Source organism: Balaenoptera musculus, chromosome 13, assembly GCF_009873245.2.
Source record: "Balaenoptera musculus isolate JJ_BM4_2016_0621 chromosome 13, mBalMus1.pri.v3, whole genome shotgun sequence".
Taxonomy (NCBI): Eukaryota; Metazoa; Chordata; class Mammalia; order Artiodactyla; family Balaenopteridae; genus Balaenoptera; species Balaenoptera musculus.
Window position 1 is genome coordinate 48,123,810 of NC_045797.1, and position 27,097 is coordinate 48,150,906.

Genomic DNA, 27,097 nt, shown 5'->3' on the forward strand with positions numbered 1-27,097 from the left:
CCTTGAAGTCTTTCTGAGGCAACCACCTGCTTTGATGCTGGGAGGCCAGCATTCTCATTAAGTTTTATGGTTTTCAATCAAACAAGCTTCATCGCTCTAAACCCATAGCCAGTCCCACAGTCCAGTAATAGGGCATATGATGAAAACACTCAGTGTTTTAAAAAATTCAAAACACGAGATATGCTTCCACTGCTATATACCTCCTTGATTTCTAGCAAAGGTAGGTGGATGGGTTCTGCATGTCATTGCCTTGTAGTTTATTTTAAAATAACAATTTGAGTCTAGGAGAGGGATGGTGCTTGTGAACAGGTGAGTGATCTCTGCCAGTGAGTAGAATGATATTATTTTAAGAATGATATTTTTAGGGATTGGCTCCGAGGAAAGTTCTAGCCTGGAAATTTTTAACCTGGAGCAGGGAGAAACCAGAGGCCAAGTATGTCTTCGGTTCTTTGGAAGGAAAAATACTCATACCAATCTCTCCCTCCCGGCTCTAGGGCTGAAATGCATTAAAGAAGAGAAATCAGAGAGGAACTCTCTCTGCAGTTGGTACTATGATCACACATGCTAAGCAGTGAGTAAGTGTGGGAGGAGGTGAAAGTGTCAGCAGAAGAGATGGACGAGGTTCAAAAAGTGCTTTCTCCTGCTCCAGGGTTATTATAGTCTGCTTCCCTCTTTGCCGGAATCCATGTTCCCTTTCATTCTGTTAAGAATACAGAGTGTATCTGAACCTCCAATAATTTTATTAGGAGGGAAGGAAAGAAGGAAGGAAGGAGAAAGAGATTGAGAGAGGGAGAGGGAGAACTTATTTTTGATAATCCTCTTTGTTAGTGGGAAAAATAACATATACAAAATTCAAATATAAGAGCAACTATAAGAAGGTACATGATGATTCAAAGAAGAAAATTCTGAATGGTGGCGAGATCTTTAAACACAAACATAATTACAATTTAAATACAGGGGATCTCTATGGGGCTTTAAAGAAAAGAAAAATTAAGAGACATGATTTAATCTAGCTTTCCATGGAATTTTCCAGGACACCAAAACCGTATCTGAGGAAGAGGTTGGGGACAATGTTTACTCCCACTTTCCCGTCCATAATCCTGAGATGTTATTTTTTAATTTAATTTTATTTTTTGGTCCTGAGATCCCATATCCAATATAGTGCATGTGTGGTTGTCTGTATTTTCTGTGCCACCTAGTTGATGAATTTCCCAAATCTGGATGAAATACATTGGAGTCCATTAAACTGTAGCTGTTCACGTTCCCAGCCTTTTCCATAAGGCTATACAATTTTAAAGAAAAAGAAAAGATGGTATCACTTCATCCTCTTCAAAATGAAGGGAGAACTGAAGAGGCATGTTTTGGCCTCTCTGTTAACCATTAGTAGAGCTGGGTAGAGAAATAGGTCTTATGATTCTTGCTCCAGACTCTTTCACATTATAGCTTCTTCTACCAGCTTCCATCTTATTATTGATTCCTTCCTAACTTCCTGGAACCAGTGAGCACTGCAGGTATCTAAGATGTCATAGTTCTGTTTGATAACACCTGGCTTGTGTCTGACTAATCAATGAGATAAAATTGCCTCGGAGCAAAGAAGGAGCTAAGCTTATCTTATGCAACAGTACATTTTCATGGTATTTAAATACACTCTAATCTATAATGTGCATGGCAGACCTGGCAGACTGTAACTAAACTGAAGTGGTTTTTAGATCCTCCAGGTCAACTCTATATAAACTTATGAAAGTCTACTTAAAGCAGGTGTTAATGCACAGTAAAATTATCATGAAAAAAAATTTTTCTTAAGCTTGTGGCTTAATTTCAAATTTCAGACTCTTCTCTCCACTCTTACTATTTCTTAAGCACTTTCCAAATGACCATTTTGGACCTTCTTGATTGCATTGCAGAAGTCAAGGTCATGATTTCTGAGAGTTAATCTCATAATCACTTGAGTAAACTCAAGCTTTTGACATACTATATCTGACCCCATTCATCAGAATATCTGTTGTTCCAGTAGCATCCTAAAACCCATGTATATAGCACGTGTGTCAACCTAATATCACACCATTTGAAGGACAGATCCAAGAGCTAAATTCTCAAATGCCTAAGCATATTGGATCCTTGCAACACCCTGATTTAATTTACCTATAACTTCCTTCTTAGGTAGTCATGTTATCCTATAAACATCAAGTGTTAACATCAGAAGAAAATATAGCAGCATATATCATAGTGGTTAGAAAAAAAAAAACAAAACCTAATGACACAAGTGAGGAAACTAAGGCATAGTTAGATTAAGTGACTTTCCCCAAATTGTTATTACTATTATTTGCAGAGATGTCTCTAATAAGTTGGGTATCCTTGATACACCCAATACAATCTTCAGTTTACCAAAATAATAACTATGTTGGTAGAAGCAAGCGCAACATTACTCAGTACTTCTTTCCCCTAATTTTCATTTACAGATAAACTTAGAATGGGAAAAGGCATTTTCCCATTGCCAGTTTCTTAAATGTCACAATCTTTCATAACATTTTTTTCTTCTTTTATTCTTACCAGAACTTTAATGATCATATGATTCCACAAGCATCTCTCAAATTAACCTTGAGTTTCTTGTCTGTCATCATCTAACAGAAAAGTTTATCATGAGCTGTTGGAAAAAGGTCACAGTTCAGTTATTCCTCTAGAAACTTTACTTCTAAGTAGAGTTGTGAGCTTTTGCAGGGCCCATAAAACATGTCTTTCACATTTATTACTATCCCTTGCCACAGAAAGCAAATCCTAGTATTTTCACTTAGAAATTCCACACTCCCCCTTATTTTTAGTCTCCTATCATAACCAAACTCTACAGGTTATACCATATCTATCACTGCAAGGATGTAACTGTAATTAAGTAATAGAATTCTAATTAAGCAATTATGTGTGTTCTTATCATTTTCAGAAAAAAAAATAGTTCACTTCAGGATTTTTTTTTTTTAAGCTTTTCAACAACCTGCTGTATTTAAGCAGTTCTTTCTTCTTGCTTTTGGAGTCAGGTACCTCTCTTCTAATTATTATTTTTGTTCCTCATTTAATCTAAAACTCTGTCTAGGCAATTTGCAATATTAATTTCTCATATAAGCAGTCAATCTGCTTTCCTACATTTGATTTTGCATCCCCCAATTTCTGAAATGCCTTTCTGCTCTCCTTCAATTAGGTTTATAGTTATTGAGATGACTAAAATCCACTCTACCAACTGACAAAACAATTATTCACCCTTTCCACCCTGTTTAAAATGCATTAAATTTCTATCCACAACTGGAATTAAAATGCATTTTCTAACTTCTTATAGAAAACATCAAACCATTTCTGATGATTTCCTTTTCATCAAGCGCAACTGCCTCAACCCCAATTAGCACAACAAATTTCTCAATCATGTATTCCCTCCTCTGATGAAGAAATTGTGACTTGGTTTCTGGGATGTTGACTCATACAACTTTCACTGAAGCATATTTGCTCTGAATTACTTCTCTTTCTCATTTCTCCTTATCTTAAAATTCCTCTTTCCTGCAACACCCAACCCCTCATGTTTTTGGAAAAGCATCACCAAGTATATTTGCTTTATTACACCATAATTTTTAAGTCAAGTTTTTTTTTTTTTTTTTTTTTTTTTGGTATTTTGCACTTAGCATTGTGGGAGTACTCACAAACTTTCCCCCGAAATAGCTTACCATCAAACTGGGAGGTCAGATTTCAAAAGGTAAACATATTTGTTTATTTCTTCAGTGTTTAGTGATCACCTTCTAAAGGCTCATTTTATTTGGAGCCATTTGATTTATCAATTTTTGTAAGGTCTGAATCCGAACTCTTAGTGACCTTGTAATCTAAGAGTAAGGTGGTTTCTTGTATGGGCCTTAGAGGAGTACTGCCTAGGACTTGGTTTTGGTCTGACCTTGTGCAAGTAAGTCACAGTCTGTCCCTCTGTTTCCTCATCACCTCATTTATAAAGTAGAGCTATAAAAGTATCTCATGAGGTATTTGTGAGGTTTAAATGAGATACTTAATGAACCTTTAGGAGAATTAAGGATTAGAGCTGATAAGCATGAATATGGCTGGCACTGAGATATTTTACACATATTATTTAATCTTCATAATAAACAAGTAGGGTGATCATTATTCTCTGTGATTTTTCTTTTCCCCCTAAGGAGATGGCTCAGGAAAGCTAAGTAATTTGTCTGAGGCTTGATCCTATTTAGTACATTGAACAAAGTTTCAAAATAATTCAGTCTGATTCTAAAACCTGTTTTAGGGCAACAGCAGGGAGAGAGTTGAATAAAGGTGGAAAAAATAAGTTTTGTTTTAAACTCATTCATTTATTTGTTCAACAAATTGACATGGAGGAGGTATTGAAGCTTTGGAAATGGACATGCTCATTGAGAAAAGTAATGAGGGGAGACAGGAGGAGACTCATTCATTTTTTTATTCTAAAAAACATGTACTCAACACTGAGCAGCATTCCCAGTGTGTGCTGGCTGCTGGCAACGAACGAGAAAATCTATTTTGTGCCTAAAAAACCTGTAGAGAGATTCCTCTGCTGCTATGGAATGCAGGACAGATGCTTAAGAGAAAGATTAGGAGCCATTCACACAGAGGAGGTATAGAAGATTTGGGAACGTACATGCCCATCGGAGAAGGTAACTAGAAGAGAGGCAGGAAGAGAATGGAACCACCTGCACCTGAGAAGTACCTATGTTAAGAAATAAGGGCAGGGAGAGAAGACAGGGAAGAGGTCAGAAGGGAAGGGAAGGGATGTACCCCAGAGTCTAGGGCAGGAACCTAATGACAGGTAAGACCACAGAAGGGGACAGCTTGACAGGGGGCCTTATGGCTGGGGAGGAAGAGGTAGATGATTGAAAGTAGATACTTGGGCTGCTACAGCGTATCAGAGACACCAAGCACGCTGACACATCAGTCAGAGTTTTAAGGGATTGTGATGTGGCTAGAGGATATTCTCATTTGAGGCAACTAGGACAAAGACCCAGATCAAGCCTAGGACAGAACCATGACCCTCGCAAGAGAGGCTCCACCATCTGACTTTGCTTATTTAGAATCAAGTCCTAGGAATTTTTTTCCATAGGCCTCTTAAAGACCTGAGGAGCAAGCCAACAGGACCCTTCTTCCAGACAGACTAGGGGAATCCCTACTGCAACGTCCTGTGTAGGGTGGGGCCCCTAAAGGCTTCTGAACCAGATGGGCAGATGGGTCCCTCCTCCCAGGGAGAACCGGCAAAGTTCACCATCTGTTTTCCCAGATACAAATCTTTCTCTTTGTAAGTTTGACCTGGCCAAGCCATTTCTTCTAGTAGTTGCAATGAAATTGTGAACTACACAGCATTCCAGTTCAGGCACAGTGGAAGAGTGGAGAGAGTTAAGGATCTAGAGTTAGACAAATCTGCACTCCAATCCTGGGTCCAGCATTATTGATGAATTGTGCAACCTCTTTGTATGTGAGTTTTTTGTATAATGAGAGAGGATAACAAAGGGTTATTTTGACAATTTAAAACGGCGTATATCAACCTAGAAGCACAAAGAGGGGATGCTCCCCAAAACAGAAGCATTTTAAATAGTATAGCATATAGTATGAAAAACAGTAACAATTATTATAAAAGACATGGGAGATCTGAGAAAGGACAAGGATCTGAGAAAAGGTGTTAGAGGCAACTCTGAAAGAGCAATGGTCCCAAGAACTCAGATTGCAAGAGGTTAAGGAAAAAGTGGATAGTGAAGAGATAGAAGAAGTCTTTTTTTTTTTTTTTTGAGGAAAGTTGGCAATGATCAGAAGGAGAGATAGACTATTTGGACTATTGATGGAAGAAGTCTAATACTGAAGGGAAATTTCTAACTCCTGATCATAACTATGAAATCAAAACAAATGTGAAAATCAGTTCTAATCTAGCTGGGAATACATATGCTTTTGAAAAGTTAGTTTTCTTATAGGAAACCGCTAATGGAGTTTTAGGGGGACTTTAGGAGAGAGAAATTGAAAATGCTGGAAAGATAATAGCTTCTATAGCATGTTGTTTATTCTTACTTTATAGCCTTTATTTATTTTTGCGTTGTTTCAGCTCTTGGGCCTCATTTTATTCATGCCATAGCAGGCTGGAGGGGAACAATTAAGAAATGCAGTTAATAACAGCAATGGACATTAAAATGATGCTGGACTCTAAGCCCTCACTTGAAAAAATAGCTGGGAAGCCTACCCCTCAACTCCTCCCTCCCTGTGGCAGAATTCCAAGTGATGTGCATTCTCTGAGACAGCCTTTCCAATCTTCCTGGGACCACCATGGGTGCTATTCTTTTATCCGCTTCCATTAATCTTACATTTGTCTGCCAGGGAAAACTATTCATACTCATAGTCTCAAATGTTGACCCTGACACCTTTGCTAAGGTGCTTCCCTCACTTGGAACAGGGGTGGGGGTGAGGAGTTGGGGAGGAGTGGGGCGAGGTGCACCTCTTTTCTTACTCTGGCACATAAATCATAGTCAAAGAATTTGGAACATGCCCCACTCCCTACTGAAGAAAAAAAAAAAAGAGAGAGCAAGAGAGAGAAAATAGTACAGAGAACAACTGAGTAACCTTCAAAGCATCTCTTATATCTCAAAACAATTAATTAGAGACCATATTCTTTCCCGCTTTCAAAATTCAGAACATATTTTCTGTCAAATCAGATCACAGTCTAAGAAAATGTTCCTTTTTCTTGGTTGAATGTCTTAAACTCAGCACACTAGGGTCTCACCATCAGTTCCAAAGCCTCTTTATATTTCATTCAAGATGGCCACTACAACCTCATAAAAATATGCACCCAATGCTTGATCTCCCCCGCATACCAGAATTTCCAACCTAGATGTGCAAATTGGACCCAAATTGGACGCTTCATTATTGTTTCTGTTGGTTCCTTCTGAGCAGAGGTCTTCTCTTATTCATTAGAGTATCCCTCCTAGTGCTTGGAGAGTGGCTTGGACATAGGCACAAAATACAGGTTGGCTGAATAAATGAGCAAATAAATTAGTATAGAGCATCACAGAGGGGTCAGCCCTAAACAGTATGAGAGTCTTCTCTAATGTTGAGGCAGGATGGAAGGAAGAAGGGAGATGAGGACCCTATGGTGAAAGACGGAGAAAAGGGAAAATGAGAACTCCCCAAGTTTAGCACCCTTTTTTAGGATTCAGGTGGTGCTAGACTGAATGGAATCAAGGACCAAAACATAAACATAAATAATTGCTTCAATGATTAAGTAGCACGCAGCCCATTTATACCATTCCCGTGGGTCTTTAGGAAGAGACATTCCTCAGCCCATTTTCTCCAGGCCCTGCTCTGTCTTAGAAGGCTTTATTTTTTGGCTTAATGATTCTCTTTTAGCATAACACACACTACCATGTCTAATACAGTTGTCAGAAGGCGCTTCTCCATGTTTAATGAACTGGAGCAAATGGTTCCCTCTATGGCCCACCCACACTGATGCTTACAGGTGTTGAAGGTTGCCAGATAGTTCTAATGTGTATTTTGATTTCTTTTAGGACAAGGAAATTTATAGACATATGAATAAAGTTTCAGTTTACATAGATATGACCATATGTCCTGATCTGCCTTGATATCAAATACGAAATACAAAACTAAGGAATTTTAAACATACTTTTATAAGTGCAAGTATACTTTATCAGTTTGGAAATATTTTTAGCTGTGATGCATAACAATTATATTATTGTCTCAGATTGCTAATTTTAAAGGAATGTGTCACTATTTATTAGTTTCCTTTTCACAATTTTCACCTTTTTAAAAATATCTTTTCATAGGTTTCATAGGCTGGGATGCCAAGGGTATTGTTGTCATACAACTTCAAGTGTATGATAATATCTATTTTTCTTTAAGGTTTCTAATATGTGCCATCCAACAGCATGTTTTCAACATCATAGATGTATTGGATATAAGAACAACTATCACTTGCCACATAAAACATTTCTGTAATCTCTAAAACATGGCCAAAACATGTAGATGTTACTAAAGAAGTCAAGGGAATTTTGGCTACTTTCCCCTTTGCAAACAACAAATAAAATTACATTGTACAATTAATATACAAAATCTATTCTGTTAGAACCACCAGCCGTAGTGATCAGATCTACTCCAAAAATATGATGCTATATTTGGGTCTATTTGATTCATAAAACGTTTTCCTTTCTACCGTCTAAATCTTATTTTATGAGTCATGGTTTTAAAAATTGATAGTATTAAAGACAAAGGTTGAATGTCTTACTATATTTTTAATTTAAAAATATTTTTCATTTTAACAGTTTTTAATGAAAGTTGTATATAAGATCATTTCTGCATCTTCTCAATTGTTTCTCCCTTATATTTGCCCTTTTCCTTTCCTACTTGGCAAGGTTTGGCTTTAGGCTCAAGGATCTTTTTTTGGTCTTTGCCCAGTTTAGTGATAACCACCTTGCTAGGGTGAATGCGTGCACGCTCAGTTGTGCCATCAGCCTTCTCACGCTGCTCTCGCTCAGTGTAGATGACATATTTCTTTCTGGAAACCTGGACTACTTTGCTAATTTGCTACCCTTTGTAGCACCCTCACACAACTTGAACTTCATCCTTTCGGATGGGCATGAATGGAGCATGGTCCTTCTGCCTCAGCTCTTTGGAAAGAGGAGAAGACATAATCTTCCTGCGAACATGGGAAGTTCATTGACATGCCTTTTACGGTTCTTGCCTCAGTCAGAAATCACAAAGGGATTGAATTTCATTTTGGCCGCCAGCACTTCAGTGATCTTCCTGTATTTCTTATACTGCACAGTTGGTATAATAGAGAAGCTATGGGAGAAATGTATATACTTGTAAAGTCCATGTTCTTTAAGTATATATATATACAAGTTTCCATTGATACCAGCTGACGTAGGCCCCATGGGTTCATGTCCAATCCACTTGTCAGTGCGGAAGAACTGAGGTAGAGCTGGGCTGATTGGGATGAAGAAAATATTCTCTACATATCTTTTGTGCATTCACATAAAATGGATCCCCTTAGTTATCTCACATAGCAAATACTCACCTAATCATGCTTTAGTTTATAAGACTCAGGAGAAGTGACACTTGATCAAAAACCCATGGCTTTGTTTACATAAGCAGCACAAACAATCTGATCTTAGGTAATTTCATTTTGAAATGACTGAGGGCAGGGCACTGAGGGCGAGGCGGAGGAAAACAGTGTGCTCTATTTGGCCCAGGCCAGGGGCTTTTTAGGACTGGCAACTCTTGATCACTACACTGATTTTGGCCCATTTGGCTGGGATGCCTTCCTAGGTAACGTGCCACAGGAACCTGCTCTGTTTCCCCATCTTCATGACAAGCTTCCTGATGCTGGTGTTTTGGTGCAGTTTTGTCCTCTGCACTTAGATGACATTTTTTTCCCAGACTTCTTTCTCTAAATTCCTCTGTGATCATGTACACACCACACACACGTTTCTCGCTATGAGCATCCTTTCCACTGAACTAGGTTCCTGTTTAAAAAAAAAAAAAAAAGCATCCAAAGGGTCAAGCTTGACACAACATATTACACGGTCTTTAGAGGTGGACAGTCTGTGCTCTGAAACCTGTGGCCCTCTCTATCCTGGTTAAGGAGAGAACCTGGAGGAGTCCTGGAAGTCTTCTTGCTCTTTGCTCCCTGCACCGAGAGCAAGCTCTGTTTCCAAAGTCACCTCTCCCGATTCCGTTGACACCACAAGCTCGGAAAACCCTCCTGTGCTGTCATTGTTAGAACGTCTGTTACATCTCACAGAGGCGCTCTGGGCTCACATACTTGCTACCCAAATGCATGAAGAAGATGACCCACTACCCTCTTTCTTCTGGGGTGTGTACACTGTAGGCAGGTGGCAGTTTACATGCTGCCTTTTTAGGCCTGTTTATGTGTTTCTAGTGTCATTTGCCCTTGCCCTTGAAAACTCTGGAAATTGACTGCCGGAGTCTCAAATCTGGCTTTAATACTTAGTGATTGTGTAACTTGAATGAGCTTCTTTATTTCATCTGTAAAATAGAGGTAATAGGAGTAATTGTTGTAGCTAGCAGGCAGGGCTTATGTTAAGGAGATGCTGCATTCAAAAGTTTAGCACAGTGAGTGGTCCATAATAAGTGGTCACTAAGCTATAGATGTTATTCTTATCCCCCCCTTTATTATGTGTTCTTGGACCTTCAGGGGCAGGGTTGGAAAGGATTTGAGGCCTGCTTAACCAAGGTCAGAATTTGGATCCAGCACAATAACTGTCTGAGATACACACAAAGAGTTTTAGAAACCTCAGACATGTTGTAATTCTGTGGGAATGCAGCTTAATAGCCAAGGGAAGGAAGCCAAGCCTGAATCTTTGCTGAAGGGCACTTGACTCGTGTTTAACAGGCAAACTGGGGCATGCTTCCAGGCTCAGCTTTGGGGCATCTGCTGAGGGATGAGAAAGATGCTGTCTCCCACCTAGCAGACTCGCTCCTCCCCAGCACAGCATGGAGACCTCGCTGACGTCAGCCCCCTTGGGAAGAGCCTTGAATGCAGGAAAGAATCATAATAGCAAGGAAAGGAACTGGAAAAAGATTCAGAGAAACATCAAGGAGCAAGGAAATCATAGGCATCGTGATAATTAAAATTAGATAACCCAGAACTTCCCCAGACCTACATTTCTTATGTCACTGTCATCTTTTGTCCTACTTTCCCCTTTCTGTAGATCATAATCTGACTTTCCTTAAAGATCTGAGTCAAACGTATATATATGGTAGAGCTTTCCTTGACTGTCCTGTTTATAAAAAGAGAGGACTTCAGACTCTTTATACTGAATAGCCCTTCCTCCCTTATGTAGCTATTTTTTCCCCTTTATCCATTCATCAAACATTTATTATGTGGTGACTTTAGACAAGAAATCAAGCTTAGCGCTGGGGATAAAATGTTGAATAACTTCAGTCTCGGTCCTCAAAGTGCTGCCTCTATACTATCTCCCCACCAGATTGTTGGATGAACCCCTAAAACGCCATGGACCCTTTCTTTGCTTCTTTTCAGCACATTGATCACTAGCCTTTGTACATATTTTGTCAGTCGTTATGTCAAAACTGTTCACCAAAAACAGAGACCTCTATGGAAGAAACCATGTTTGATACAGAACACCCTCGATTCAGGGCAGGAAATCAGAATATTTAGAGTATAGTGGGCTAATGCCAGTTGTCCAGGAGGATGCCATATAATGTCCCATGTTCTCATGGATTAGGGATGTAAAAGTGTTCAGATCATGGGAAAAGCTATGTATACTAACAGAATACTCTGGATTGTTTCATAGATACAACAGCATCACAGAAAGTAGTTCACAGGCAATGTTATAAAGAACCAGCATTTCATGGAGCTATATGAAACAGTGCATGTATTGTACAAGCACATTTTGTAACCATAGCACGGTAAAATTCTATCTTTGTGAATAGTAAATACAATCTTGATAAAATCTCCAATTGAGAATTTATCTAACAGTTCTGATTTAAAACTGCATGTGAATAACTGATTTTAAAAATTAATTAACAATGCTTTGGAAACACTCCACATTTACAAGGGCCTTTAAAGTTTGTAAAGTTTTAAAATTTATTTTATTATGCTCAATACTTGAGCAGCAACGAACCTTACATAGTAATTGGCATGTAACAGGTGCTGCATAAATATATCTATTCACTAGAGTATCCATTCATTCACTATTTGTGAAGAATCTGCTATATTCCAGGTACTGTTGGATGTGACAGGGTATAAAGCAGAATGATTTCTGACTTCCCATGGAGTTTACAATCTAATGGGTGAGAGAGACATATGCCTAGAGAACCAGCAGTAGTTAGACACCTGTCTATTTTCAGAACAGATAGGATGAATTTCTGATTAATCTGAGAAAATTAAGGGAAAATAGATAAGTGAATGCAGAAAAACCAGTAAGTAGCTGAGAACAGACTAGAACGGAGATATGGTGTCTGAACCATGGCACATAGTATGGTAAGGAATACGTGAAGGGGAGCAAGGCAGACGGCAAGCACCCCAGGGTCGTACATCTCCTACATGCTCACATTTTTATACAGATTATACTCATTCTACACACTTCCATTAAAATATATGGTTTGGGCTTCCCTGGTGGCGCAGTGGTTGAGAATCTGCCTGCCAATGCAGGGGACACGGGTTCGAGCCCTGGTCTGGGAAGATCCCACATGCCGCGGAGCAACTAGGCCCGTGAGCCACAATTACTGAGCCTGCGCGTCTGGAGCTTGTGCTCCGCAACAAGAGAGGCCGCGATAGTGAGAGGCCCGCGCACCGCGATGAAGAGTGGCCCCCGCTTGCCACAACTAGAGAAAGCCCTCGCACAGAAACGAAGACCCAACACAGCCAAAACTAACTAACTAAATAAATAAATAAAAAATAAATAAAAATAAAAGGAATTCCTCTAAAAAAAAAAAAGTAAAATAAATATCCTTTAAAAAAAAAATATGGTTTTATGAGGTACAGATTCTTCGAGCCCTTTTTGTCAAAGACCCAATATCACAATTATTATTTGAGTTTAGCAATGCTATTTTTAATTATTCAGCATTGATCAATAAGGCTCTAATTCTATTTTTTCACAATACTGCATAGTGGGACATGAGGAACATGTGAAAGAGCGGCTTCCTCACTTATAAGGTTTGCCTTTTGGTTTTCAAAAAATGCCTATTGAATAACTCTGCTAGAGCATGGTCTAGCATCAGCAGAACTGGATTTATGGCCTGGATGTGTAATGTGGGGAAACAGTTTACTCTGATATGCCCCAGCTTCCAGCAGGTTTGTTTGTAGGGATTTTGCTTACGGGTAAAATGCCTCATCTTTATTGAGTGCCAAGAACATAGTAGGCACTCAAAAAAAAAAAAAAAAAAGAGAAAAAGAAAAGATAACTCTTACCAGAATAATCATTATAATACTTTATTTCATTTACATTTATTTAATACCAATACTATCTTACCATGGTTGACACTGTTAACTTTGAAAAGAACATTCACATATTATCACAACTGATTCTCACAAGACTTTCCCAAACCTCAGTTTTATCTACCACATTCATAATTGTACCATATTTATGTATTACCTATATTATCACTTACTTAATATTTTCCATTTAAACTTAATTTACTTTTGAAATTAATCTCACCTTAAAGTAATATTATCCATAAAATTACAACTTTAATATGCTAGTTATACTTTTTCCTTCCAAGTACACATCCAAATAAATATAACCTGGAAATTAAATACAGTTTTTGAACCACCTAAGAGCACCCACCACATCACCAGGGGTATGAGTCCCAATTTTCAAAATTACAGGGCAACTTTGTGAAATAGGTACAACGAGGATTTTTATGTTCATTTCTCTAGTGAGACACTTGAGGCTCAGAGAAGTTAAGAAGGTTTTTATAGTAAAACACAGTCTATACAGCCAGATATGGAGAGATGGTGCCTCGCCTGAGGTCAGGGATCTAGATGAAGACAAATCTGGCATTGGAACCCAGCTTGCACACCTCCCTGTTGTAAATTCTTTCTAGCTACTCTCTCTTTTTGGAAGTTCTTTCTCCTAACACAGAACAGAAGCAATATGTTGGTATCACATGCAAATATAATAATGATATTCATGAATATTTGATTTATCTAGCATAAGCCAAGAACCCAACGTGTATTTTCATAAAGCTAGTTACAATAACAGGTGATTTATATTAAAATAAATATATATTAAAATAAAATAATAATACATTATTAAAAACATTTTATTACATATCTACCTATACCTCTAAATTCCCAAATTGTTTTCAATAACTGTTGGGACATTCGCTTCTGTGTGTCCCAAACCCTTCTGATTAGGGAAAGGGTAGCAAAACAGATATACACACTCTCACTTTCACTGGAATGGAAAAGAATTTGAGGTTAAAGCAAAATGACTTTTAGTAGAGGTATGCTATGGGGCTGCCAAGTAAGATTTCTTAGATATTTCCTTTGTGAGGAGAACTCTTTTGGTTAAGCCATTATTGACTCGTATAGAATAAGGCTTTGACCAATATAGTCATTCATTCAATCCAAAAATTTTGAATATGTTCATACTATGTACCAGACACTATTCTAGGTTGGAATACAGTAGTGAACAAAGGGGCTTTTTTTTTTAACCTTTATGGAGCTTATACTGACTGTACTGTAAGAACCTAGACACTAAACAAATTTTAAAAATATATAATTCATCTGTGGATAGTATGTGTTTTTGAGAAAAATCAATGTCCCTGGGCCAGGAGAAGAAGAGGGTAGCAATTTCATATAAGATGGTCACAGAGTTCTACACTGACAAGGTGACATGGGAACAAAAACCCGAAGAAGGTGAGGGAGTGATCCTGTGGCCACATTGAGGGAGATCATTCTGGGCAGACAGAAGAGCAAGTGCAAACACTCAGAGGGATGAGCAGATCTGGGGGGTTCCAGAAGTAGCCAAAAGGCCAGTGGGGCTGGAGCGAAGTAAGTAAGAGGAGGTGGATCCCAGGGGTAGGGGTCAGGGTCAGTTTGAGAAGGACTTTGGCTTCTTGTCTGGTAATGTATATGTCACCAGCCTGTTTTCTCCAGCAGAAAGAAAATCTGTGTGGCTCTGCTCTCAGAGGTGTTTAGGAATTGTCACTGCCTACCAGAGTGCCTGAATGGATGCTACCAGGTATAACTGAATGACTTCTCTTAGGAGACTGGTGCTTCCTCAGGTTACTGCTTTATGCTTCACTAAAACACAAGACTCGTAATCATCCCTAAATTTGGCAGCATGAATGAATCATCTGAATGAGTTCAGTGATTCTCTTTACCGATGCCCCATCAACAACCGACTAACACACTGATTGAGAAGGAAATCATTCACTGAGTCAGTAGAAATGTCTGTGTGCTTGATACTTTTAATAATTTTGATTTCACTGAAAAAAGAAAACTAGCCCCCTTTTATAAAGAGCACTGACTCTACTGGGTACTGAGTAAAGTACTTTGCATCTATCTATACAATTTTAATTTTCACTATAATCCTATAGGGCAGGTTTTGTTGTTGTTGTTGTTAATTGTGGTTAAAAAAAAACAACATAAAATTTACCATCTTAACCATAACATAAGTGTACAGTTCAAGAGTGTTAAGCATATTCTTATTGTTGTGAAGCAGATCTCTAGAACTTTTTCGTCTTGCAAAACTGTAACTCTATATCCATTAAACAACTCTGCATTTCCCCCTCCCCAGTGCCTGTTAACCACCATTCTACTTTCTGTTTCTATGTATTTGACTACTTTAGATACCTCATATAAGTGGAATCATATAGTATTTTTTTTTTTTTTGACTGGCTTACTTCACTTAGGGGCAGGTTTTTAAAAAAATGTTTGTTTTATTTAAATCCCAGTTTAACACATGAAGAGACCAATGTTTAGAAAGTTTAATTAACTTGCTTAAAGCCATTCAGTTACTAAGTGGCACTGAGGACTTGAATCCAAGTCTAATGATAAAACCCATGCACTTATTACTTACTACTCCACTATTCCTCAAACCAGAATGCTCAGAATCTGTGGGAAGAAGGTGAGGTATGTAGATTTATTCTTGGGGACCTTTGAATTTTCTATTTCCTTTAAAAGTTTGCAACACTATTCCAGTGTGAGGAATGCAGTGCCAAACTGAAGTGACAGAGCCTGTGGCTTGATGCCAGACTCAAGAACATCCTAAATTCCTCACGTATTACTTGTGTTTGACACACTGACCTTTCCATTTGTATGTGGGGCTGAGATTAAGAACTCTCTTTCACATTCATGTAGATATACTGAGATTGACCCAACACATCAAGCTATGGTGACAGTATTGACGCTGACCATCTACTTACCAAGCCCAGACCACCCATTCATTTAGGTTTTCATCCTTGGGTCAGAGAAAACCCTTCAGTTAACAGAGAGAAATTTGATCTTCCTTGTTCCACCACCAGCACATTTCCAAGTCTTTTGATGTCAAAATAAGAATAGTTCATCATATTCACCTTCTCTGCCAAGAGCTGTCCATGTGTTCCTTACTTTTTTCAGAAAAGAGCTAAGATAATTTAAATATTGTTAAACATAAAAGATAAATGTTGGGTGGTTGGTAGGAAATAAATAGAACATTCACGGTGACCACATTTTCCAAACCAAGGAAACCAGGACAGACGGGCTGACGGGTACAAGTGTATTTATGGGGTACGTGGAAGAGACTATTTGATCAAGACTGACCTAGAAATATAGGAACATATGGTCACCCAAAAAACTTGGTATTCTCCATTTTTAGCATATTGAGTTTAAAGGATAATTGTTGGCTTGCCTTGAACAAAAGTAAAAGAACTTCCTTAGGGCAACAGATGTTTGAAGCCATTAACTATGGGGATTGATGGGAATGTTATCTCTAAATCAGACATTTTCAAGGACATATTAAGGTAGTGCACTGGGTAGACTTTTTCTTTCCATATACTTAGGAAGGGAAAAGGAGAATTAGAATATTGTCAATTCCATGGTTTCATTCAACAAACATTTACTGTGCTCCAGTCAAATGTTCAGCTCATCACTAGTTACTTGGGGTCAAGGTGAGGAGTAGGAATCATAGACCTAAAGCACACAAAATACAGTGGGACAGATACTTATAGTAATTTTAATATAATATTTTGAGTATCATTATCTTACTTTTTTACATGTGCCAGGAGAGTGACTAAGCCTTGACAACTGGAAGATCATGAGGGCTGGGTTATCTGTTCTGGATCTTAAACTTCAAATAAAAATTTACCTTGTGGAGAAGGAATTTCTAGATTTTGTGAACCTTAAGCCTAATGTCCTCAGTACAATACTTGGTGAATAGGAAGTGCTCAATAAAGTTTGGCTGCTTAGCCTTCGGACATTTGGTGAGTAACACTGTATGCCAGGCATTGTGCTAGGGGCACTAAGATACAAGAGTTAACATGACCTAGTCTTTAACCTCAGTAAACATGGGTTCATTGTGGAAACAGGCAGGTAAAGAGATAATTGTAGTATTCCATTGTAAGTCCTCTGATGGGGTGAACCCTTAGTGCTATGGCAGATCCAGAGTGGGGTGTCAGGGAAGGCTTCTCGGCCTTACACCAGTGAGTTTTGAAAGGTGAGTAGATTAACCAGGTTAATAGGTTGGGGAAGGGAGAGGTGACAAACATTGAATAAATAAGTGGGTCAGAGAGAAAGGAGAGAAGAAAAAAATGGAGGAAGGGAAATAATATATACAAAGTGATGGCTTCCTTGGGGAGAAAAAGGTTTATTGTGATTGGACTCTAGGGTTTTTGAAAGTGAGTAACAGGCAATGAAGTTATTAAGATACATGGGATCAGTTATGCTGGCCATTGTGAGGACTGGCAACTTAAACCCATATGATTCAAGTCAGGAAACTGGAAGCTACTGGAGGTGTTTCTGGGTAAGTACTTACATGAATATTTTAGACATAAATGCAACGCTAAAGGTATAAGATGTTTTGATTTTTTTTCTTGACAGATCCCAAAGTGTGGTTAACAAAGAACTGAGGAGCTAGTTAGACTACATTTGTGTGTTAGCTTTACTAGTGGTTTTCCCTCTCTCTTCTCTGTTTCCTTTTTGCCATCTTTGTTTTATCCTATTTTGTCTTTTCTTCCATCTGCTAAGTAATTATTTTTATGCCCTATTTTTAGGGTCAGAATTTTGTTAGCCACATATAAAATCAATATTTAAAGCCAAATCTGCATTTTATGTTGAGGAATACTTTAGCCCACTAGGTAAGAAAACATTTTGAAGATCAGACAGAATTCCTGGATGTTAACAATATTTAATTATCGTGAACAGGTGGTTTGTATATTCTCAAACAGTATCTTATTAATTTATGACTTTTTGAAATCAGAAAAACCATAACCTTTCTGTGATGGTATACCAGAGTAAAATTTTACTACGTATACAACATTTTTTTGTTAAGATGTCATTGCCCAACGTGGCCTAGCCCAAGTTCTAAAGTGTACCTAGTTTATAGTACCTAGTTCATAACCTTGGGTCTGCCTCTAAATAACTGTATGTTCTTGGATAAATAAGTACCCTGTCTGGGCTCTTAAATATAACCTAGTTTGGCTCCACCACTCCTCGCTAGATATCTTATTGCCTAGGACAAACAGCTGCCTGCTCTGTGCTTGGCGTTCTCAAGAGACCTCCAGAGACTCCTGCTGGTTCCTTTTCCTCATAACCGTGACGTCCTCTCTTGTGATCCCTCCAAAATCTCCTACTTCACTTTAAACCTATTTTTCCTTTTTGATTCCCTTTGCACCTAAAAAGATTGTCACAGAAAACTCTTGTTTAAGAGTTCGGCACATACTTATCTGTTGAAGACATATTTAAATTAAACCTCTTAGTTTTCTTTCACTGGGCTATAAATCTATCTTTTCTATCATCTACATTTCTTACGGGAAGGTGAAATTTGGCCAATTTGAATTTTTTTGGCTTTAAATTATTTGAAGAGAGATGAGTAAGCTCTTTATAAAAGTGGGAGTGGTAATATGAGTATTAATTATTATTTGGATTAGTCATTATCAGGCATTTGGCGTGTATAGATAAAAGATGCTGCCACATTAAACTGAAAAGTGTAGGCCAAGTAAGAATATTTTTCAGTTTTTTTATCTTTCTTTCTCTTTTTTCTTTTAGCTCCTTATTTATTCTGGCCTGGTCTAGTGACTTGATTTAACCAATAGAATGCCTTTCCATTCTGAGGCATTCTACTGGGCCTTTCCAAGTCTAAGCCTTAAGGAGGTCTGGCAGCTTCAATTTTTGCTTTTGGGAGCCCTGACCCACTACATAAGAAGTTTGGTCTGGAAGAGACCATGTGGTGAGGTCACATAAGGAGAGACCCTGAGTCTACATGGAGAGAAGCCATGTGTCCCAGCTGTCCCCAAAGGTGCCACTCAGCCCAGCAGTTGCTTCAGCTCAGAACTTTGAATCTGGAGTGAGCAATGCAGAGGGGCAGGAGGTTTAGGACTTGTTCTGAAAGACCAGCATCTTGTTTCCAGTGGCAGCCTCTGAGACAAGGGCAAGAGTGGGGACGCAGTATCCAGTACAGACAGAATCTTCTTTTAATGCAATTTCTGGTCCCCTAACATCCCTCATTTTCCACTTAAAAAAAAAAAAAAAAGAAAGATAAAAAAAATTTTTTTCACCCATTTCTTCCATACCCACTTCCTGCCTCTGGCAACCACCAATCTGTTCTCTGTATCTATGAGCTTGGTTTTGTTTCTTGATTCTTTGTTTGTTTGTTTGATTAGATGCTGCATATAAGAAGGATCATATGGTGTTTGTCTTTCTCTGTCTGACTTATTTCACTTAGCATAATACCCTCCAAGTTCATCCATGTTCTTGCAAATGGCAAAATTTCATTTTTTATGGTTGAATAATATTCCCGTGTGTCTGTGTGTGTGGCACAATTTCTTTATCCGTTCACCCTTTGTTGGACACTTAAGTTACTTAAGTTGTTTCCATATCTTGGCTATTGTAAATAATGCTGCAAGGAACATGGGGTGCATACATCTTTTTGAGTTAGTGATTGCATTTTCTTCAGGTAAATACCCAGAAGTGGAATTGCTGGATCATATGGCAGTTTCTTTTCTCCCTTCCTTCCTTCCTTCCTTCCTTCCTTCCTTCCTTCCTTCCTTCCTTTCTTTCTTTCTTTCTTTCTCTGCTTCCTTCTTTCTCTCTCTCTCTTCCTTCCTTCCTTCCTTTCTTCCTTCCTTCCTCCACCCTTCCTTCCTTCCTTTCTTTCTTTCTTTCTTTCTTTCTCTCTTCCTTCCTTCCTCCCCCTTCCTTCCTTCCTTCCTTTCTTTCTTTCTTTCCTTCTTTCTCTCTCTCTCTTTCTCTCTCTTCCTTCCTTCATTTTTTAAGAAACCTCCATACTGTTCTCCATAGTGGCTGTACCAATTTACATTCCCACCAACAGTGTGCAAGAGTTCCCTTTTCTCCACCTCCTCACCAACACTTGTTATTTCTTGCCTTTTTGATAATAGCCATTCTAACAGGTGCATTTGGCCTTAACAGTGCTCTAGACAGTGTAGGAGCTGGGAATATAGCCCAAGACACAAGCCCTTCTGCTCAGGGACATAATCATGAGAGGGAGATGAGCCAGAGAGGACAGCACTGTACCACTGAGCCAGGCTCCCACCCCAATGAGAGAGAAACCCCAGTTTCAGATATCCAGAATGTGCTGCCTCCTGCTCTAGGTAGCCTCTTGCCCAGTGTATGTCTTCATCCTTCCTTCCAGCCTTCCTTCACTTGTCATATTTTTTGGTCCTCTCAGCTTTCTCTTCCAGCATCTATTGCAGAAATTGGTGAGTTAGAATTTTCTTGTAAACCGTTCCTCTCAATTTTATCTCTAGAGGAAATAATATTGTTACCTATGTCAATCAAGTAACAACTAAAAATAATTATATTTTTAGACTATAATTAACTAATTAACACCAATGTGCTGAATTAATGTATGATTATCTTTAAATGCTCTTTTTTTCTAAACATATCAAAATCAGGATTCCTCTAACTATCTTTGTATATGGGTGTGGGTATGGGGCATTTAACGGAAGATTGGATGTTATCAATAAACAACAGAACTAAAATTAAAAATTAGATCCAGAACCATGCTTTGGGGAATTTTCATCTCTGAATTATTAATTTTCAGGTCTGTTTTGTAACTCCTTTTTCTTTCTTTCAAGATGTGGACATGAGTTTTCTTCTGGGAATATGAAGTTTAGGCATGATTTAATTCTCTAAGTGTTTACTGAATATTTATTATATGCAATTAGGTATTCTAAAATCTGCAGGGGATATAGAGAAGAATAAGATCTGTTTTCAAACCCCTTGGGAAAAGAGCATTGCAAGAGGGAATATAAAGCAAATGACTTGGAGCAGAAAACATCTTTTTACATCAAAACATTGTCTTAAAAACCCACCAGCAGAAAATATAACCATCTCATGCTAACTCTAGTTATCTAAAGTTTCTACACTGCCATCTTTCCTATGTAAATCTCAGGCAAGGATGTGCCTGACATTTGCACTGGGTCTCCAGTGGTGGGATTATTTATACTAACCCAGTCATATTTTCCTACTAGTTTCTCCTTCATACTGCGTGCACATCTGTGGAAAAGTTGGGTGACAGTAGCGCAACCTGGTTGAATCTTGTTATATTCATCATACGTGGAGCTCCCAGCTCACTTCCCCCACCCTCACTCTCCAGATTAGATCACGACTCTTTGTGACTTTGTGGTCTCTTTAGGAATCCAATACAGGCTTTCCTTATTTAGCAGTGCTACCCTAGCAGCATAAAATATAAAATGAAATCAGTCCCCTCCCAGACTTCCTAGTGTCTCAAGACATTAGCTGAGAATCAGTTTTCCTCCCAGCCCTGTAAATTGCATGGCAGCTGGCCTGCATTAGAAGCTGATACAAAACTAGGCATCTCATTTCACTCTACCCACAATTTGGTGAGTAGGGTTTATGTTACTAAGATTAGGATCATTTGACTTAAGTAAAATATTAATTTCTTGAATGATCTCTGTAAAGGAACATGTCAAAATGGGAAATTCAGCTTAAGGGAAAAGAAATCTGAAAATGTCACAAGTGCTCAAGGTAAAGAAGTGATAGTTTCATGTTATCTAATCCAGGGCTAAGCCCAGATGTCCTCAGTGGTGAGAGCGAGTCTGGGAGAGTGAGTGGTGGGAGGGTGGATTTAGCCTTCTTAAAATTGTCATCGCCACCTTTCTAGTGACCTCAAAACAAAATAATTATAGTGTAATTCCTTGCTCTGAACAATTTACATCTTCTCATATGTATCTAGAGTGTAAATAAAAATGTGTTGCACATTTTGCTATTTTTGTATACTATAACACACAATACAGTACTGTGGTGGATACACGAACCTACACATTTGATAAAATTGAGTGGAACTAAGTACACACATACCCACAGATACACACATACAAATGAGTACAAAAGAGTCGGAGATCCCTGTATTAGGTAGGTGGGTTGGATCAATGTCAATATCCTGGTCGTGATATTGTACTAAACTTTTTCAAGATGCTACTATTAGTGGTAGTGAGCAATAGGAAAGTGGACAATAGGTATGTAGCATCTCTCTGTACTTTCTTACAACTACATGTGAAGCTGCCGCTATCTCAAAGCAAATTTTTTTTAAAGTTATGAGCTTGTTATGCAAATGCAGCTTCAAAACAAGTCTCCTAAGCAACCCCTTTCAAACATTGTGGACCCTAACCCTTCCTATATGACATTCTGGAACTGATATCCTGAGCCCTGGACACTATTCTCCTGCTGTAAACAAATATTTAAAAAGTGATTTATGAGAAATAGAGGGCTCTAAGAAGGAAAAACCCAAGAAAAATCTGGAACATTGAATTCAATGTTGGAATAGGAGATGTTCAGGGCCATTGTGTTCTTTTTAATATTCTTCATGAACTTGTCATCCTGAGGCTTCATGATGAGGCTTCATGAACTTGTCATGGGATGGGTAGCACCAAATTTTAGCCTTTAATGATTTTAAAAAGTTAAGAAAAAATAATTTCTCTTTTGCTCAATTTAGATTACAATTTTCCTAGCTTTTAATCAACATTTAAATATGATTTAGGAAACTCAGGCCAGACTTCTTAATCCCTACAAATGCCCAAATAAAAAAGTAACTAGATCACATTATTGCATACTATAGATAAGCTTATTGGTTAGTAACTGTTTTAACAATCTCTCCCATCTCCTAAAAACTTGGGTTTCCCAATAAAGTATAACTATTCTGAATTTCTGTGCCTTCAATTTAGTTTTTTCCTTCAGAAAGACATACTATTGGGCATCTATAAAAAATTGTATCAGCCAGATACTATTACCGTTCCATATATACTATGGCAGTTTTCCTTATATTTGTTCCAAATCTTTAGTTATAACAGTAGATATAATACCCTGCATAGTCTCATTAATTGGTATTTTATATACTATTCAGCCTAGACATGGGTAGCCATAAAACTAATTATTAATGTTCTTCAGCTAAACGTTTAGTTAAAGTAAAACTGGAACTCCTTGCATCGTGTGATATTAGGAACCAAAATATGGAATGCTATTGGGCACTAATGTTAAAGCAAAATCAATCTTAAAAGTCCACTTAGATACTTTTAACAATTAACTATTTTTACATAAATCTTCAGCTAGTATATATGCAGCTCATAATTATCTATTGTAGTGGTGAGGCTTATTTTATATTCACAGATATTAACAACATTTTATATGGGATCTCAAATCTTTCACTTATTCTAGTAACAGAGAAAAATGAATAAGTTTGAATTTCATATCTTATTTCTCCACACCATTCTCAGAGTTCTTCATCAGCTGGCATTTTTTTTTTTTTAATTTTATTTTTATTTATTTATTTATTTACTTATGGCCGTGTCGGGTCCTCGTTTCTGTGCGAGGGCTTTCTCCAGTTGTGGCAAGCGGGGGCCACTCTTCATCGCGGTGCGCGGGCCTCTCACCATCGCGGCCTCTCTTGTTGCGGAGCACAGGCTCCAGACGCGCAGGCTCAGTAGTTGTGGCTCACGGGCCTAGTTGCTCCGCGGCATGTGGGATCTTCCCAGACCAGGGCTCGAACCCGTGTCCCCTGCATTGGCAGGCAGATTCTCAACCGCTGCGCCACCAGGGAAGCCCAGCTGGCATTATTTATTCATTGATTTCTCTATGTAAAGTATCACACTGAGAATGGTTTGGAAGTGAAAAAATGCTGAGATTAGGAAATGTAATAATGGTTCAGAATATTCACAACCAATAGGTAGTAGTTTATCACTTGCTATGATGGTAATATAGAAACAAATTCTGGGTGAGAATATGGCTGCTGACCACAAGGAGCTTATTATTAAAATGGCAGAAAGGATTAGCAAGAGTGTAATAAATTCTATGATAGAGGTATGGTATTTACAAGTTACAGCTCCAAAGAATGGCTACTTAATCACAGAGGAGATAGGCGACTGGGTAAGGAGAGAGAAGGCCAGAGGGAGGAGAATGAGAAAATCAAAAGGCCATTGGGAAAGCCTTGTTTGGGGAGGAGGAGGAATTGGCAGTGCTGTCAAAAGAGAGCTACTGTCATTCAGTTCCTGACCAAGCTGGATGCAAACAGATTCAGTGTTTGCAATGCAAGACCTGCATCTATTTACATAGAATATATAAAGGAGATGTGGAGGCATGTTGAAGGTTTGTGTATGTGTCTGTGAGCGTGTGCGCGCGCATGTGTGTGTCTGATAATTAGTGAAAGTGAGGCTATTGAATTTAAAGTTACAAGTAAGAATTTTTTTCTTCAGGTAGCTTAAAACCAAAGCTATTCTGGAGACCTAAGATGCACAATATAAGGAGAGAAAAAAAGAAGATTAAAAACGTGATTCAACAGGAAGGCAATCAGGAATGCACTGGTCTTAGTTTGAAATGCAGATATAAAAAGTGCTACTAAGTGTTTTTGGCTGTGTTTTTGCTTTCTGTTTTTTTTTTTTTTTTTGCATTAGACGCCAGAATATATGACACTGTCAAAAATAGCCAATAAGGTCTGTGACTAAGAAAGAAATATACTAGGAATTTTGTCACTAAAGTAACTAAAAACTACAATATACAAAATGTGATTATAAAGTAATAACACTAATTCTATAATCCATATATAAATTTTCAGTCACCCTCACAGCTTAAACTCTATGTAGGTGGATATCTCTTTAGAAAATAGTCTTCTGAAAATATGTATATGAAGAATGCACTGGTAAGTCCTATTAATAATTAACTTGCTTTCTCTCCCTCTTATTCTCTCCTTTTCTTCCTCCCTCCCCCACCCCTCTCTGTTTCTCTCATTCTCTCCCTCTCTGTTTTTCACATGTTTTATAAAGATTATTTTCCTGTGCTGGCTTTCAGCAAGGTATATAGGTTAGAACCACTTCTTTAAAAAGACCTGCCATTATTTACCATTTTTAGATGCAATTTAACTTCTGGTTATGACAGAGGGCAGTTATATTTGAAGGAAGTAATGCTTTGCCTCTAAAGAAAAATTTGCTGATGAAATAGTTCTGCTGTTAAAGGGAAGCATGGCTATTAATGCATTGAATAAATATTTATTGAGCACTTTTTACAGAACAACCACTCTGCACAGGGAAAAAATGGTAAAAAGCAAAATAGCTGTGGGCTCTGCCCTCATAGAATGTGCCTCTAGCAACATATTCTGGGTAATCCAAAAAAAAAAAAAATGATAAAGTCTAATATCTATTTTTAGGATTTGTAAATTGCTAGTTTTCTAAACGTTATTCTACTCTTTGGTCAATAAAATTAGACAGTGAAAAGAGAGATCAGAATTCTCTTGTCCACAAATGTAAAATAGATAGCTAGTGGGAAGCAGCCGCATAGCCCAGGAAGATCAGCTCGGTGCTTTGTGACCACCTAGAAGGGTGGGATAGGGAGGGTGGGAGGGAGGGAGATGCAAGAGGGAGGGGATATGGGGATATATGTATGCATATAGCTGATTCACTTTGTTATACAGCAGAAACTAACACACCATTGTAAAGCAATTATACTCCAATAAAAATGTTAAAAAAAAAAAAAAGGATTCTCGGGTCCACACAACTATAGCCGTGCAGAACCTATCATTAAAGAGCATATGCAGTATTGGGACCCAGGAAATAGGCGCCTGCCCAGAGCTTTTTGCCTCTAGGAAGCATCTCCTCCCGGCTCCCATGTGTCCTGCCCAGGGCCCACCGCTAGACCCGCTAGTGCCCTCTGGAGAAGATGCAGCCCAGCACCAGGGTTCGTGCTGGGGACTGGATTTCAGGCTGATTGTACAGCTGTGCACACAGACCTCTTTACTCACTCCACATCACACTTCAGGGAAGCTCAGTTACTGAGTATTCCTATTAAACACAATATGTACCCAGAATGCTTTTAACGATAGGGAAAAACACTGAATCTCAAAGATCGACCGTAACAGAATTCTCAAATGTATCTTCCAAACCACCAGAAAGGGAAGGTAGACATCATTTAATACAAAACATTAGAAATTAAGTCTTTAAAGTATGTCTCTGGCAACCGGTTCTGTCTCACATGGCAATACATCTTACGAGCTAAAGCGTTTTGGTGATGTATTGCTCTAATCCATCCCAATGAGCACTGTCTGAGAGCAGATGTGTGCAGTACATTATCTCTGGGGGAGGCCGTGGTGCTCACGTAGCAGTCCATGGTCCGGAGGGTACAGAGCAGAAGCCAAAGCACGGGGATCCCCCGACGCAGTGGCTGCCAGCGATCAAGGCAAGGGTGCTGCACAATTTGTGGGGTGTGAAAGGAACCTGGAATCCTGTTGGCTGTCAGCAAATGTTAAATAAAAGTCCAGAGGGCTATAGTCTCCTCCTCAGTGCGCTCAACAGCACAATAGGATAATTCACTTTGTGCCATTGCCTTTTGGAAACCACCCTTCTTGCTTGATTTTGTAGAGTGCTTTCGGGTGACGTTAATATTTGGATTTCTCTCCTGGGTAGATACTAGGAGACCCGAGAGAGCTGGAGCAAGATGATGTGACAGTTTGATACTTCCTGTATGTATGCATCTGACCTCATCTGTTTGAAGTTAATTTGATTTTGCCTGCATAGAAAAGGAGCCTTGGGAGATGATTTTTTATTAGAGATATGCTGAACCATTCAGTTTCTAAACTTGCAAACTGGAGGAAATTGAAAAGTCCTTGAAGACTGGAGCTTTTGGTGCATATCCAAATTTCACATCAGATCGTTTTTCTTGACAAAAGCCAATATCTCAAGCAGTTTTGAGAGACATCCTCTTACAATCATTTGACAATTTAAGTGAACTTGTAAGGTGTCCACCAGTTTATTCTTTTTCTATTGGTTAGATAGCATTTTGGACTGCTTCCTTTTACTGACATTCTACGTGCACAGGGTTTCTAATTTCTTCCTTGGTGTTCCTTTATTGACACGAATCTTCTATCAGTATATTAAGGCCTTATAA

At 38.5% G+C, this 27,097-nt stretch overlaps 1 protein-coding gene and 1 pseudogene across 21 annotated transcripts in view; one reads left to right on the top strand and one right to left on the bottom strand.

Annotated features, from left to right (window-relative positions):
- NRXN1 (neurexin 1) overlaps positions 1 to 27,097 on the top strand; it is a 1,116,259-nt gene that overhangs the window by 451,206 nt on the left and 637,956 nt on the right. The window lies entirely within an intron of this gene.
- LOC118906090 lies at positions 8,347 to 8,774 on the bottom strand (annotated as a pseudogene).